A 15,018-nucleotide genomic window follows, 5' to 3' on the forward strand; every position below is an offset into this window, starting at 1 on the left:
AGTAGTCTTTATCTATGTTGTTTAGTCACATTTATATTTATCTTTAACACTAGAATGGAGATATTTTCATCTGATCCTTAATCATTTGAAACATATGGTATATACATGAGGGTTTCCTTGTTTGGATTATTTCACTCGATGTACTAATTTCGTTTAATTAGGGATTTAGGGGAGAAGGTTTGCATTCTAGGTTGTTAACTTTAAATATCATTGTGCTAATACTATGAGATGTGTGCACAAGGAATTCTTAATATGAATTACACCTTCTTTAAATATTATTGTGTTTTCCCAGTTTTTAAGCTTTGAGATGCGATTGTGGAATTTCGGGGACGAAATTCTTTTAAGGGGGGAAGAATGTAAAACCCCGTAAATTTAAATATTTTATGATAAATAATGATAAATATTATTATATTAACTTTAAATATTCTAGGTTGTTAACTTTAAATATTCTAGGTTGTTAACTTTAAATATTATTGTGTTTTCCCAGTTTTTAAGCTTTGAGATGCGATTGTGGAATTTTGGGGACGAAATTCTTTTAAGGGGGGAAGAATGTAAAACCCCGAAGCTTTGAGATGCGATTGTGGAATTTTGGGGACGAAATTCTTTTAAGGGGGGAAGAATGTAAAACCCCGTAAATTTGAATATTTTATGATAAATAATAATAAATATGTTATATGGTAAAAAATAATATATTTTGATGTTTGGATATGATAAGAATTAATTTGAGATCAATTCAATGTATATTTGTGAAAATATAAGTGCAAATACACAAAACATGCACAAATGTCAAAAGAGTGAAAATCTGGGAATAATGACCAGTAAAAGACCAAAGTTGTAGGTCTCTTCAACTGCTTTCCAGCAAGTCTTAGATCACCTTATTCGGAGGTCGGATGAGAAAGTTACAGCTAAAATACAGATGGTTATTTTCCTAGTCAGACTAGGTTTCCTGGTTTGGGTCTAACAGGTTTGTTTCGTGTTTGCCTCTATAATACCTGTGTTTTTCACAAAAATTCATTTCTTTTATCATATCTAAGAACCCTAAAAGCCACCAAACCCCCATAAACCCTATTTTGAATTCTTGGAGAAGATTGGAGGCTTTCAAGTTGGGTTTTTGTTGAATTTTTGGCTTTTGGAGTGGAGATCTCCTTCGACGTTGCTTCTAACAAGTTTTCCTACAACCCCAGGCGAGTATCATCTCTACTAATCCCCCTCCTAGTTTTTAAAATATTTTTGAAGAGTTTTTAATGAGTTTTATAGAGCGTAATCAATTAATTTGTGTATAAAAATTGGATCTTTTGTATATATGTATAAAGACTAGGTCTTTTCATGTTAAAGAGATTAAGCACGAATTTACAGAAGTATTTTAAGATCTGAAAATAATTTAAAATATTGTTTATCTGAATTTAGATGTCTTATTCTTCGTTTTAAAGTTTCGTGCATGATTGAAGGTTTACATATGATTTCTTGTGCAAATAATCATGCTTGTTATGTTCTGCTGAAAATCTGCTACACATATATACTATTGAACTAGAAATTTAAAATTACAAATGAAATCCAAATTGAACCAAACTAATGCTAATTGAAAGATATGTGAATCTAGTTTTTAAAACAGAAAACCATACCTAAAAATAGTTTTCCTAGAGAAAGATATGCTTAATTTACTGATGATATATTCTGTAGAAAATCTGCTGCACATATAAAATGTTTAACTGGAATTTAGAAATATCATATGAACTCCAAACTGAACCAAATCAGTGTCAAATGATAGTTATATGAGTCTAGTTTCCAAAACAAAAAACTATTCTTAAAAAGAGTTTGTTTAGAGAAAGATATTCTCAAATTACTAATGATATGTTTTGTAAAAAACTACAGATGTGCTGATTTAAAATAAATTGATATATTACGTAAAGGTTTCTTGAGTTTCGCTCTTGTTTTTTATTTTTGAGAGAGTTTCTCGATCTTGTACTGTTATATTATAATGATTAAGAGTTTTTTAATACCTGGAATAATTGTGGACTTCAGATGTGGACACGCACACCAAGATTTGTGCATGTATGCTATATTGTGTTAGATTGACACACTTTTGATACGAGTTAAATTGATAAACACATATGAGTAATGATGTTCTATACGTATCCGGAAATAGGAAGATGAAACCTATTTGCCGCAGAACGATTGAGTAAAAGTATTACAATAGTATCGTTATTACATGTATCCGGAATAGGAAAATAATAAACCCTATTGCCGCAGAACGATTGAGTAAGAGTATTACAATAGTATCGTTATTATATGTATCCGGTATAGGAAAATAATAAACCCTATTGCCGCATAGCGATTGAGTAACTAGCATTACAAAAGTATCACTATAGTACAAGATGATACACACATAGATAATTGATCAGTTGTAAGTTTTACTTTCTTGATAGATTGCCCGTGAGTAGGGTATTTCCATTGAGATTTTGATGCACCCGTTATGAACGGCAGATATATTTGTTTTAGCAATTATTAATATCCTCTTATATTAAAGCAGGTCACTCAGACGTAATTCGAGATGAGATGATTATTCTTTATGTTGAATATTGGAGTATTTATCATTGATTATTTGTTTTTCATTCATAGAGGGTTATATGAATGATTTGATATATGTATGTACTGACTCTATTTTCTTATATACTCATACCCCTTCCCTTGGGGAGAGGTAGTGATGATCTCGCTAGCGCTTTGACGCTCGTTGTTTTCCCCCCTTTCAGGCAACGAGTCTAGCGCACGGATAGTCGCAGGTTGATGTGACTTCTTAGTTGTCCATTTAGTTACTTATCATATTTTATAGTTATTATAGAACTCCACATGTAGTTGATTATTTTCAGAATCTAGATTGGTATTTTGTTTCATAGAGTTGAGAGCTATTGTGAGACTTTGTTTATGTGGCTCATTGTATTTGAGATTCAGTTCAGACTCAGAGATATGTCTATTTTATTCCAGTTGGGCTCATTATTGATTTTTCATATGCTTCTTCTGTGTACATTCGATGTTGTTCTATTTCTATTTTTGCTTGTCTGTACCTTCACCTATTTATTGTTTCCTCTAGAGAGATAGTGATTGTGATGGTGAAACATGTCGTAGCATGGTGTTTGGTGCTTGGCAGGTTTGACAATCCGGGTTTTACCTGGGACTGCAGCCTTGTGTAAACCCTGGGGCGTCACACTTCCTTTAGAGCAAAAAAGGAGAAATCACGATCAAAGAAGAAGGAGTCAAGCTCGAGTTCTGAAGATAAGAATGTTAAAATTATTAAAGGCTACTGTAGGCACTAAAAAAACACTAAGAAACAAATGAACGTCGAAGCCCACAGTAGACATATTGAGGGTCATCACAATGACGAACCTCGTCTCATACAACAAATCTTGTCATTAGAGGTGAAGTCCAAGCTCATCGGTGAAGACGAAGCTCAAGCTCGTTAGTGAAGACGAAGCTCAAACTCATTAGTGAAGACGAAGCTCAAACCCGTTAGTAAAGATGAAGTTTTCTCAGAAGACGAAGCTCACCATATAGCGAAGCTTGCTTTGTTAGACGAGCCTCACTACGTATCGAGGTTCATCTCATCAGACAAACCTCGCCACACAGCGAGGCTCGTCATACCAAGTGAGGCTCGACGCCAGGCGGTTAGCGGCCTTAAAGACCCAGCCAGACTACGTGGGATAAACTTTAGGAGTCAATTACACCCTGACTCCATGAGCGCATCAATTAAGCGCTAAGGCCTATAAATAGCCATGAGCTTCTATGAAGAGGGCAACTTGGACACGCATATATAGTGCTAGCACTCATATTTTGAGAGCTCTTTTAAGACTCGAACCTCGGTTCTCGTGATCTAAGACATCAACAGAGGTTGATTCTCCTCTCGAGTTGAAGTGATCTTGTTCTGATCGTTAACGGGAAGTAAACTCGACTCAAGCATCGAGTGAGGTATCCTTCCACCACACAGAACCCACGTTAAACAAAAGAGAAGTCAAATCTACATTCTCCTCTTCTATACTAAAAAATCGATTGTAAAGAGATTCTTACCAAGCGATAGAATCTTATTTTCGAGGCTAAAACTATTAAGAGAACCAATCTTTGTTTCAAATCTTTTCTCAGGAACCTATAGCTACAAATCTTTTCTTAAGTCAAAGGATAATCAAAAATTCTTGCAAGACAAATATACAAACAAGGCAAATAAATATAATTCTAGTGATCTTGATACTGAATTAATTTATTTTCGATGCAGAAAACCCGACTACCTGAAGAAGAATAGTCCACTGAACAAAAAGGATTGTAAAGGGAAGGACAAAAGTTCTAAAATAATTGCTTGGGAAGACTCTAAGAGTAGTTCGAGCGATGATGATAAAAGAGCACACGTGTGTTTTATGGGAAGAGGCGCATTGTTTTTCGGTTCAGATGAGAGTAACTCAAGTGGTTTTGATGGTGAGTATTCGGATAAAGAGGTATATCCTTCTTATGATGAGCTTTAATCTAAATATAAAGATATGTTAATACATTTAGAAAATATTGCTCATAAATATGAAGAAGCTAAAAAAATAATACAAACTTGAAGAAAAAAATAAAGGTTTGTCAAAGAAAGTTAATTTTTCTTCTTCAAATTTGGAATCAGATGAATCAATCTGTTTCATATGCACTCAATGTTCTGAGCTACAAAGTCAAATTTCTTATTTATCTAAGCAACTTGAAAACAATAAATGTGAAAAAGAAAATTCTATTACTAAGATAAATGAGTATATTATGATTTATCATTTGAACAAATTAAGTTTGAAACTTCATGTACTACAATTATTTCTGAAAATGAATAACTAAAGTCTAAAATTAGTGATTAGAAAAGGCCGTGAAAAAGTTTTCTTTGGGCTCAAAAGGTCTTAACATGGTCCTTACCAATCAACGGTTTACGAAAGCTAAAACTAGTCTTGGTTATTCATATTCTGGAAAATAAAAATGTTTCAACCATCTTTTGTAAATGCTAATAATCTTGGTTGTTTTAATCCTATTCCTAATGGAACTTATCATTCTATTTGCTCGTTATGTGGGAAAATTGGATATGTTTTAATTAGCTATCGTATGAGATATAGTTATAAAATAGTCAAACAGATTTGGATACTAAAAGTACTTATTGCTAACAAACGTTAACTAATATGGATATCTAGATTATAGTTGTCTGTGTTTCTGTAGGTCTACAGGATGATCGAGGATTGAAGCAACACACGGTGATTACTTAGAGGTTCAGATTATCAAAATTTAATCCTTGGTCTGTATGGATATGAGAAGATACAAAGTAAATATTTATCTTATATTATCTTCCTATAAGGGCAAGTTATAGGTATATTCTATAACCCTTACTTGTTATCTGCATTTCAACTGATACATGAGATACACTAGTATACACTAACTTTTATTTGCTTTCACTACATATCAGTTTAGTTAGTACTCATACGCATGATCACCTGACATGTTGTATGTACATATCATTATTATTTGATTTTTGGTTTTTAAATGCTTTTTCTTGATTTTTGGTTTTTATTTGATTTTTCTTAATTTTTTTTGTATATGATTTTTCTTAAATTTTTTGGTTTTTTTTATATAAAGAAAACAAAATAAAAACTTTCTCTTTCTTTCTTTTTATTTTTTTAATGAAAAATAAAAAAGAAAATAATTTTTTTTCCTTTAATTTTCATTTTTTAAAATAAAAAATTGAACAATGCCTATGTATACGCTTATAGATGAAATTTTTAGCTATGGTTATCTTCTAGAATCTAGGCATGTGTTTATTATATTGGTTCACATATATTTTTCACATCTATTTATACTAAATGTGCAAGCGTAGGTTTATATATTTGATTGATAAACATGATGGTTTATGATATGTTTCATATTACTTTTCGTACCTTAGTATTATTGTATCATGTTTAGTCTTGTAAAAGTAAGAATAAATATTTTAAATATTGTTCATGAAATGTTTTTAGATATATTAATTAGTTTTTTTAGCTCGGTCTACATTTGAATATTTCACCAATTTTTTATTCATGTACACAATACATATGAGCTATAAAACATTAAGCAAAGAGAGTGTATTTGTGAAAAAGAAAAAGGTGGTCAAGGACCCACACTCTATAAATCCATAGTAAATTTTGAGTGTATTCATTAAAAGATGGTCAAAGACTCACACTCATTGATATAATTATGCGATATCTCAAGGATATTCATCCTACACTAAATATTTTCTATTTTTAGAAATGGTGTACATCACCCTCTAAACACAATCGTTCTTCCTCCTAAAATTTCTTATATGGTTGAGGTGATAGATCGAGAATTAGGACCTTTTCTAAAAGTTGTGATAGTTCAAGTTGTGTACCAAAAGAAGAAGCTCGAACTAAGATATATCTGAATTTGTTGTATAAACTAACATAATTACTTTTATTGTTATTTTTATAAACTGTTTATTGATATCTTCATATTTTGTATATGAATTTTAATATGACTTATCGTTGTGATTTACATGTTTTGAAGTTAAATACGTATCTCTCGTGTAATTTTTTTTATAAAACTCTTTTGTAAACCAATATGTATTTCTCTCCCTTGCATGTTTGGATAATTTTAATTTGAATTTTTAAGTATATTGCATATCCTAGGTGTGATTTATTTTGCTAATAAAAAAAAGGGGGGAGAAAAGGTAAAATATGAAGGACAAAATGGTTTGAGATTTCCAGGATTTTTTTTTTTTTTTGAAATTTTGAGTTCTCTATTTTAGGGGGAGTTTTGCTTAGTTTAGGGGGAGTTTCTATAATACTGTACTTTTCTATGCATGCATATTTGTAGGGGGATATTTATTTTGCATATCATACATGTTACAAATTTATAATGTACTAATTATAAAACTCACCATGTTTTACATTTTGTATTTCAAAAATTGAGTTATGTTATTACTAAAACGGGGAGATTGTTAGAATAATGTTCGGGGTGTAACGTTGTTCGTGCAATATTTCTAGCTTGATAAATAACAAACTCTTATTTGCTACTCATATGTTTGTGAGATTCAGGCATAAACAGGTATGGATGAGTTATGGTTCAAAACGATGCAAAAATCAACACAAATGTTGATTTCAGCCTTCAAACCATCGATGGTCATGAGACACTATTGATGGTCAAGTGTAGTCATCAATGAACTACAAGAAATAACCGTAAAAATATAAAGCAAAAATCGAACCATCGCTGGTATACAATAAACATTGATCATAATAAGGACCATCGATAAGACTACAGTCAACAATCGCTGAAATTTAGAAATCAGAATTTGCACAATCGATGGACTACAGACAACCATCGATGATCGTCATGCACCATTGATGATCATTATCAACCATCAACAGTCGTGATGAGTTTGATAGATTTTCATATTTAATCTCAGTTGTTCGTCAACCTGTTTGATCTCAAATTTGGACTTTGATTTGGGTCTCTTTCCTATCCTGTCAAGGCCTATTTAAGAGGAGTTAGAGGTCATAATAAATAACAAAGAGAAAGAAGAAAAAAAGAAGAGATCTATTCTAGGATTTTGTGAGAGAATTTGATTTGAGAATCTAATCCCTCGAGCCTCATTCAACTTCTTCTCATTGTGCTCAACATCAGATGAGTGTTTCAGCGAGGAAAAGTGCTCTTTTGCATTTAACTACAACATAGCTTCTTCACGAATCTTCAACATCAACGTTTTGTGGAGAGATTTATTTAAAGGACTATAAAATATTTTTATTTATGCTTTAATCATTTTTAGGTTGGTTTTGTTATTTCAAACTTGTGAGTTTGACTGTATATGGCTTACTCAAGCCAAGTGAATTGAGGGTGGCTAGCTAGGGCTAGGTTTTTCTGGTCATTGTGAGGAGTCAGGTTAGTCAATTGGTTTCGGATAGATTCCGAGGTCCTGTCTGTAAAGCCTACCAAATTGAATTGTGTCATAGTGAATAATGCCCTTTTCGAGAAGGAAGAGTGGATGTAGGATTTGGATCTGAACCACTAAAAAATTAAATCTCGTGTATTCCTGTGTTAGTTTGCTTTTAGTTTTTCGCATATTACTTCCGCTGCATATTCTAAGTTAGTCAAAAAATCATAAACAATCCTATTCACCCAACCCTCTAAGCTTGCATCACAGTTCCAACATGGTTATCATTGATAATCGTAGGAATATTCACATTTGAGTGCAAGCCCGTATTGGAAAAGTTACAAAAAATAGAGATAAGTAGGATTTGAAATTAGAAATAGCTTAAACTTTTTGACCTGCTGAAGTAATTCCTACAAAAGATGCTTGAGGGATGTTTGTGCATGAATCTTTTTTTTTTGGGTCGATGAAAATAATTTTATTGATTCACCCAGTAAACATTTTTCGTACATCAGAGATTCTTGGGTAAAAAGGATCCAAGAAGTCAAAAAAGAAAAAAAATACACACACAGATCAAAACTAGTTTACAATCTTTGAACCCAAGATGTTAACTTATCTAGAATGGGGCTATTATATCAAGAACTATAATTATAACAGAAACTTGAATAGCCTTCAGAATCTCTCCAGGTACGCTCCTTCCCCAAGAAAGGCATGTACTTCCTCTCTTGCCGAATGAAATACACCACAACAGCAAGCACAAGCCTATGAAATCTCCGCGCAATGCCCCTTACCCCTCAACCTGGTAGTATGTCATGAAGGAAATTCGTGCTAAATACATGCAAAATACGTAACGGAAGACTGTATGTATAACAATACAAAGCATGTAGAGAGCATGAAAAATAAGTTAGGACCATCCTAATTAAATCTAACATGATTCCTATATTAAAGAGAGCACACAAGAGTTAGAAAGTCATACTTTCGAAGTGTGATTTGATGGAAGATCGAACAATACCTAGCTCTTACTCCTTGTAGTAGTAAATCTCTTCGTAGTGGATCTTCAAGTCTTCAAGTGAGCTTGATAAAACCGGAGTCTTCTTGAGACACAAGGCAAGATATCCACCCGAGGGTACTTTAAAATCCTACTACTTTCTCTTACTTAAAGATTGCTAGAGTTTAGTAAGAGGTAGATCTCTCTTCTTTTCTTTTATGGAAAACAACTATGAATAAACCATTTATTTTATTTTTCCATTAACAATGAAAGAAGAAAGAGAGCTTATATTTATAGAGGAAGAATATGTCATGACATGAATGACTCATTCTATGAGTCACACCATGAGTCAACAAAACAATGATTCTCTCATGAGTCATGCAATGACTCATCTCATGAGTCATGCAATGAATCATGAAGAATCAAAACTATGTGCTAAAACCATGTTCCCAAACCATACCACCTTAATGACTCATCTCATGATTCATTAATCAATGTATAATGAAGTGCGTATTTCATAAATAAAAATACCACATCACTACGGTATTTCATAAATACGATATTTTGTAACTTTACAATCATTGACCAATAAGTCATCATATGACCAAAAAAGTCAATGAGTTGACCAAAAGTCAACTGTTGATAAAAAAAAGTCAACTAGTTGACTAAAAGTTAACTTTATGGAGAAAATACTGGAATTTATTTTTTAAGCACATAGCATTCTGATTTTACCGATAAATATAACTGTTTATGTATATCCGGTGAAAATCATATATGTGTATCAATCATACACATTACTCTATAAATTAGATTTCATAGGATTTAAGTACGCACTTGGTGTGTCTCTAGGGCCCAACTTAAGACTCGGCAGTGGATCATATCCACAAGTACAATAGAGGTGCTAGTTACACATGAAGACTACCCGGGTATAAGTAATGATAAATGTCTGTAAGATGCTTACATAATTTTATCAAGACCACTCAGTGATAATACCGTACAGTCTTGTCCCTTCATCAAACCATGTCAAACTATTGAGGCTATGGTATGGATAACTATCAAACCCTAATTGCTTAATTAGTGTTTGTTGATATTAAACTCATAACCTATAAGATCAAACTGACACTCAGTTTATCTTATTTACCTCGGCCAAGGATTTCTAGGTTATAGTTATATCAAACAATCTTATGACATCAATCCTTATATTGGGAGAAACGAATCTCATCTTATCATCTTAATATCTACTTATGTCTTGGGATGCACCCAACAAGAACCGTTATGCACAACTCAATGAGAACTGTGGTTAGGTAAAAGTCTAAGTACATATATACTGATATGTAAGATATTGCACTCATGCCTCAGGTCATGAGACTATTATGTACTATATCACTTGAGAACTTCTGTTTGACAGTTAAGTATAATTACCAACAAGATGTTCTCGGTGAGCCGTTCAGTCAACTCATTCACTAATGAGTCACCTGTATACTGTATCTTAATGTCTTACATCAATGATCTAAGAGATGGATCATCATCCTTCTAAAGGAGAAATAGAGTATAATATCTTAATGTCTTACATCAATGATCTAAGAGATGGATCATCATCCTTCTAAAGGAGAAATAGAGTATACACTAGTCTTCCCAAAGTGATGATATCTAAGAGATGGATCATCATCCTTCTAAAGGAGAAATAGAGTATACACTAGTCTTCCCAAAGTGATGATGTCTTATTTCAACACTTCATCGACTAGGAACATTTTAGAATATACGTTAGCGACAAATTAGATCTTTTCATTAAGATCATATCTGAAATGTCTGATAGTCTAGTATCATTCTAAGGACTTTATCTGTATTAAAATACCAGATAAATCTGACCAAAATTGCATACTACTATTTTGAACAAGGATGTTATATTCATATAGGTCCTATTATAATATACAATTATTGCCTACAGGGCACCTATATCTAACAAACTCCCACTTATACTAAGGCCAATCATTGTAGTACCTAATACCCAATAGCTCAACAAGTTTTTCAAATTGTGTACGAGCAATTACCTTTGTGAATGGATCTGCTATATTATCTTTTGTGTCAACTCTTTCAATCCTGATCTCTTGGCGATCAACTATCTCCCTGATCAAGTGATACTTCCTCAGAATGTGTTTGAACTTATGGTGAGACTGGGGTTCCTTTGTCAGAGCTATTGTAGCATTACTATCACAGTATAAAGGTACTGGATCTTTAATGGTTGGAACAACTTCCAGCTCTGAAAGGAACTTTCTCCTCCAGACAGCTTCTTTGGCTGCATCATTTCCGCAATGTATTCGATTTCCATAGTAGAGTATGCTAATGTGTCCTGCTTGGAACTTTTCCAACTGACAGCCCCTCTATTGAGGATAAAAATATATCTTGAAACAGATTTACTATCATCGATATCGCTCTGAAAGCTAGAGTCAGAAAAAGCCCCCATTTGGAGGTTATTTTTACCGTATATCAAAAATAACTCTTTAGATCTTTTCAGGTACTTAAGTATATTTTTGATCGCTTGCCATTGCTCTTCTTCATGATTAGATTGGTATCTACTTACCAAACTAAGTAAATAAGCAATATCCGTTCTAGTACATAGCATGACATACATGATCGATCCTACTGTCGAGGCATAAGGAATTAGACTCATGTGTTTCCTCTCTTCATCAGTATGGGGAGACATCTTTTTAGAGAGCGACATTCCAGGAGATGCATGTACGAAACCTTTCTTGGAATTTTCCATGCTAAACCGCTTTAGCACTTTGCCAATGTATCTAGATTGGGATAATCCTAATATCCTTTTAGATCTATCTCTATAGATCTGAATACCCAATATACAGGATGTTTTACCTAAATCTTTCATAGAAAATCTTTTTGATAGTCAAATTTTAACCGCTTGTAATGACGGTATGTCATTACCAATTAAGAGTATATAGTCTACATACAAAATAAGAAACGATACTATACTCCCAATTATCCTTTTATACACACATGGTTCATCTGGATTTTTGATGAAACCAAACTCTTTGATAGCATCATCAAAACAGATGTTTCATCTCCCCAAACTCTTTGATAGCATCATCAAAACAGATGTTTCATCTCCGCGATGCTTGCTTCAGTCCATAAATGGCTTTAAGCAACCTATATGATTTTCCACTGTTCCCACTAACTACAAATCCCTCTGGTTGAGACATATATATGCACTCTTCTAAATCACCATTTAGAAATGTAGTTTTGACGTCCATTTGCTAGATCTCGTAGTCATAGTGAGCAGCTATAGCAAGTAGGATCCGAATAGACTTTAGCATAGTCACTGGAGAAAAGGTTTTATCATTATCCAAACCAGGTCTTTGACGAAAATCTTTAGCTACTAGTCTAGCATTAAAAGTCTCTACTTTTCTATCTACACCCAACTTTTTCTTAAACAACCATTTGCAACCTATGGGTATCACCCCTGTAGGAGCATTGTCTAAGATCCATACTTTGTTGGTGTACATAGAGTCTATTTCGGATTTTATTGTATCATGCCAAGCAACATAGTCCTTACTCTGAGATGCTTACTGATAACTCAAAGGTTCGTCATCATCTATGACATGATCTAACCTGCTACCTTCAACGAGAAAATCATATTGTCTCTTAGGTGCATGATCGCCTAGGATATCTGCGGAGTGGTTGAGGTTCTTCTGGTACAACTGAATTTTCTGGTTCTACTAAATTATCAGTATTGATTTGTATCTCTGAAATTTTATCCAGTTCTACCATGGTCCCACTAATTTCTTTTTTAAGAAATTCCTTCTCCAAGAATGTAGCATACCGAGAAATAAAATGTAGCATACCGAGAAATAATTATCTTTTGTTCATCGATGTGGTAGAATTAATATCCATGGGAATTCCTTGGATATCCTATAAATTTACACAATACTGAGCGTACGTGCCTCTAACTTTTTAGTATCTTTCTTTTTTACATAAGCATGACATCCCCAAATCTTAATATAATTAAGACGTGGTTTTATCCCATACCATATCTCATATGGAGGTTTAGGCACAGCTTTAGTTGGAACCCTATTCAATAAGTGTGCTGTTGTTTCCAACGCATACCCCCAGAATGAAAAAGTAACTCAGCGTTACTTATCATGGAACGTACCATATCTAATAGGGTACGATTCCTCTTTTCTGACACGTCGTTAAGCTGTGGTGTATAGGATGGAGTAACCTAAGAGAGAATCACATTCTCTTTTAAAACCCTAAGAATTCTGAGCTCAAGTATTCGTCTCCTCGATCCGATCAAAGAATTTTAACTTTCTTGATCGTTTGATTCTCTACTTCATTTTTATACTCAATAAATTTCTCAAATGTTTCGGACTTGTGTTTCATCAAAAACACATGTCCAAATTTTAAAAAATCATCATTAAAAGTAATAAAGTAGGAGTAGCTACCTCTGACCATTGTAGACATAGGACCACATACATCACTATGTATCAGTACTATGAGTTCTGTAACTCTTTCTCCAGTTCTCGTAAATGAAGTCTTGGTCATTTTACCTTTAAGACAAGATTTGCAAGTATCATAAGACTCAAAGTTAAATGGATCTAAATATCCATGCTTATGTAGCTCGCCAAGTCTTTCTTTATTAATATGACCAAGTCTACAATGTCATAAGAAAGTGTCATTCAAAACTGAGTGCTTTCTTTTATTAGTGTGGTGAGTATTCAGAATTGTGTTTTGATTAAGAATATAGATGTCATTACACAATGTTCCATAAGCAATCAACTTTTGATTATATACGATATTCATAACATTATTCTCCAACTTGAACATATATCCATTTTTATCTAATAAAGATATGGATATTATATTACACATCATAGTTGGTACAAAATAGCAGCTATTCAAAATCAAAATATTTCCATTTGGTAAAGCTAGATGAAAATCCCCAACCGTAACTGCTGCAACTATTGCACCATTATCAACTTGTAGGGTCATCTCTCCAGCACCAAGCTTTCTATAACTTCTCAGCCCTTGTAACAAATTACAGATGTGAAATCCTAATCCGGTATCTAATACCCAAGATGTAGGATTTATAGAAAAATAATTTTGAGTAACCAACGCACCTGAAGAGGATTTATAGAAAAATAATTTTGAGTAACCAACGCACCTGAAGATGAAGCAACAACTTGCTTCTTCTTGTTGAGTGAGGCTAGGAATTCAGGACAGTTCCTTTTCCAGTGTCCTGACTTGTGATAATGAAAGTATTCTGCAGTCGTCATTTTTGTCTTCCCTTTGTCCTTCTTGACAGCCTTCTTAACATCTTCCTTTGGTTTAGTAATTTTTTTTATTCTCTTTTTCTTGGAAACTAGTTTGCTAGAAGTGGAAGAAGATTTTCATATAACCAAGGCTGGTGTTTGCCCCTTTTTTATAGAACTTTCCTCATGTCTTAACAAATTAAGCAGGGTAGGAAGAGTGGGCTCCAGATCCATCATCAAGAACTATGATATGAATTGGGAGTAGGCTGGTGTCAAGGACTACAGAACGATATCTGTATATCTATCTGCATCTAGGCCTGCGTTCAAAAGTTCAAGCTCATTGACATAGGCGATCATTTTGAGGACATAGTCCCCAACAGAAGATCCCACAGTCATTTTCGTCTGGAATAAATTCCTAGATGTTGCGTACTTCATTTGTTGCGGTTGCTCGACATATAGTTCTTCTGTATTACGAAATATGGATCTGACATCCATATTCTCATGTTGCCTTTGATGGACCAAATCCATAGAGGCAATTGTGAGGCATTGAGAAAGTGAACAATCTCTATCCCACTTTATGCGGATTTCATTATCGGTTACAGTGGGTTTTGGGCCTAAAATTGGTTCTGGTGTTATGAGGACATATGCTACTTTGTCATTAGTTAGGATAATTTTAACATTCATCAACCAGTCTTTATAGTTAGGACCGGTTAACTTGTTCTGTTCTAGTATGAGTTTTAAGCCAGACATGATGGCCTGAAAGAAAGAGAAAAAATATTTTAGCAGATATTCAATACATAAAATAGATTTAGTTCATTTTTTATCTAAGTTATGCCTTCCACTATTTTCCGAGTCCC

The sequence above is a fragment of the Asparagus officinalis genome, chromosome 8 (assembly GCF_001876935.1).
Source record: "Asparagus officinalis chromosome 8, Aspof.V1, whole genome shotgun sequence".
Taxonomy (NCBI): domain Eukaryota; kingdom Viridiplantae; phylum Streptophyta; class Magnoliopsida; order Asparagales; family Asparagaceae; genus Asparagus; species Asparagus officinalis.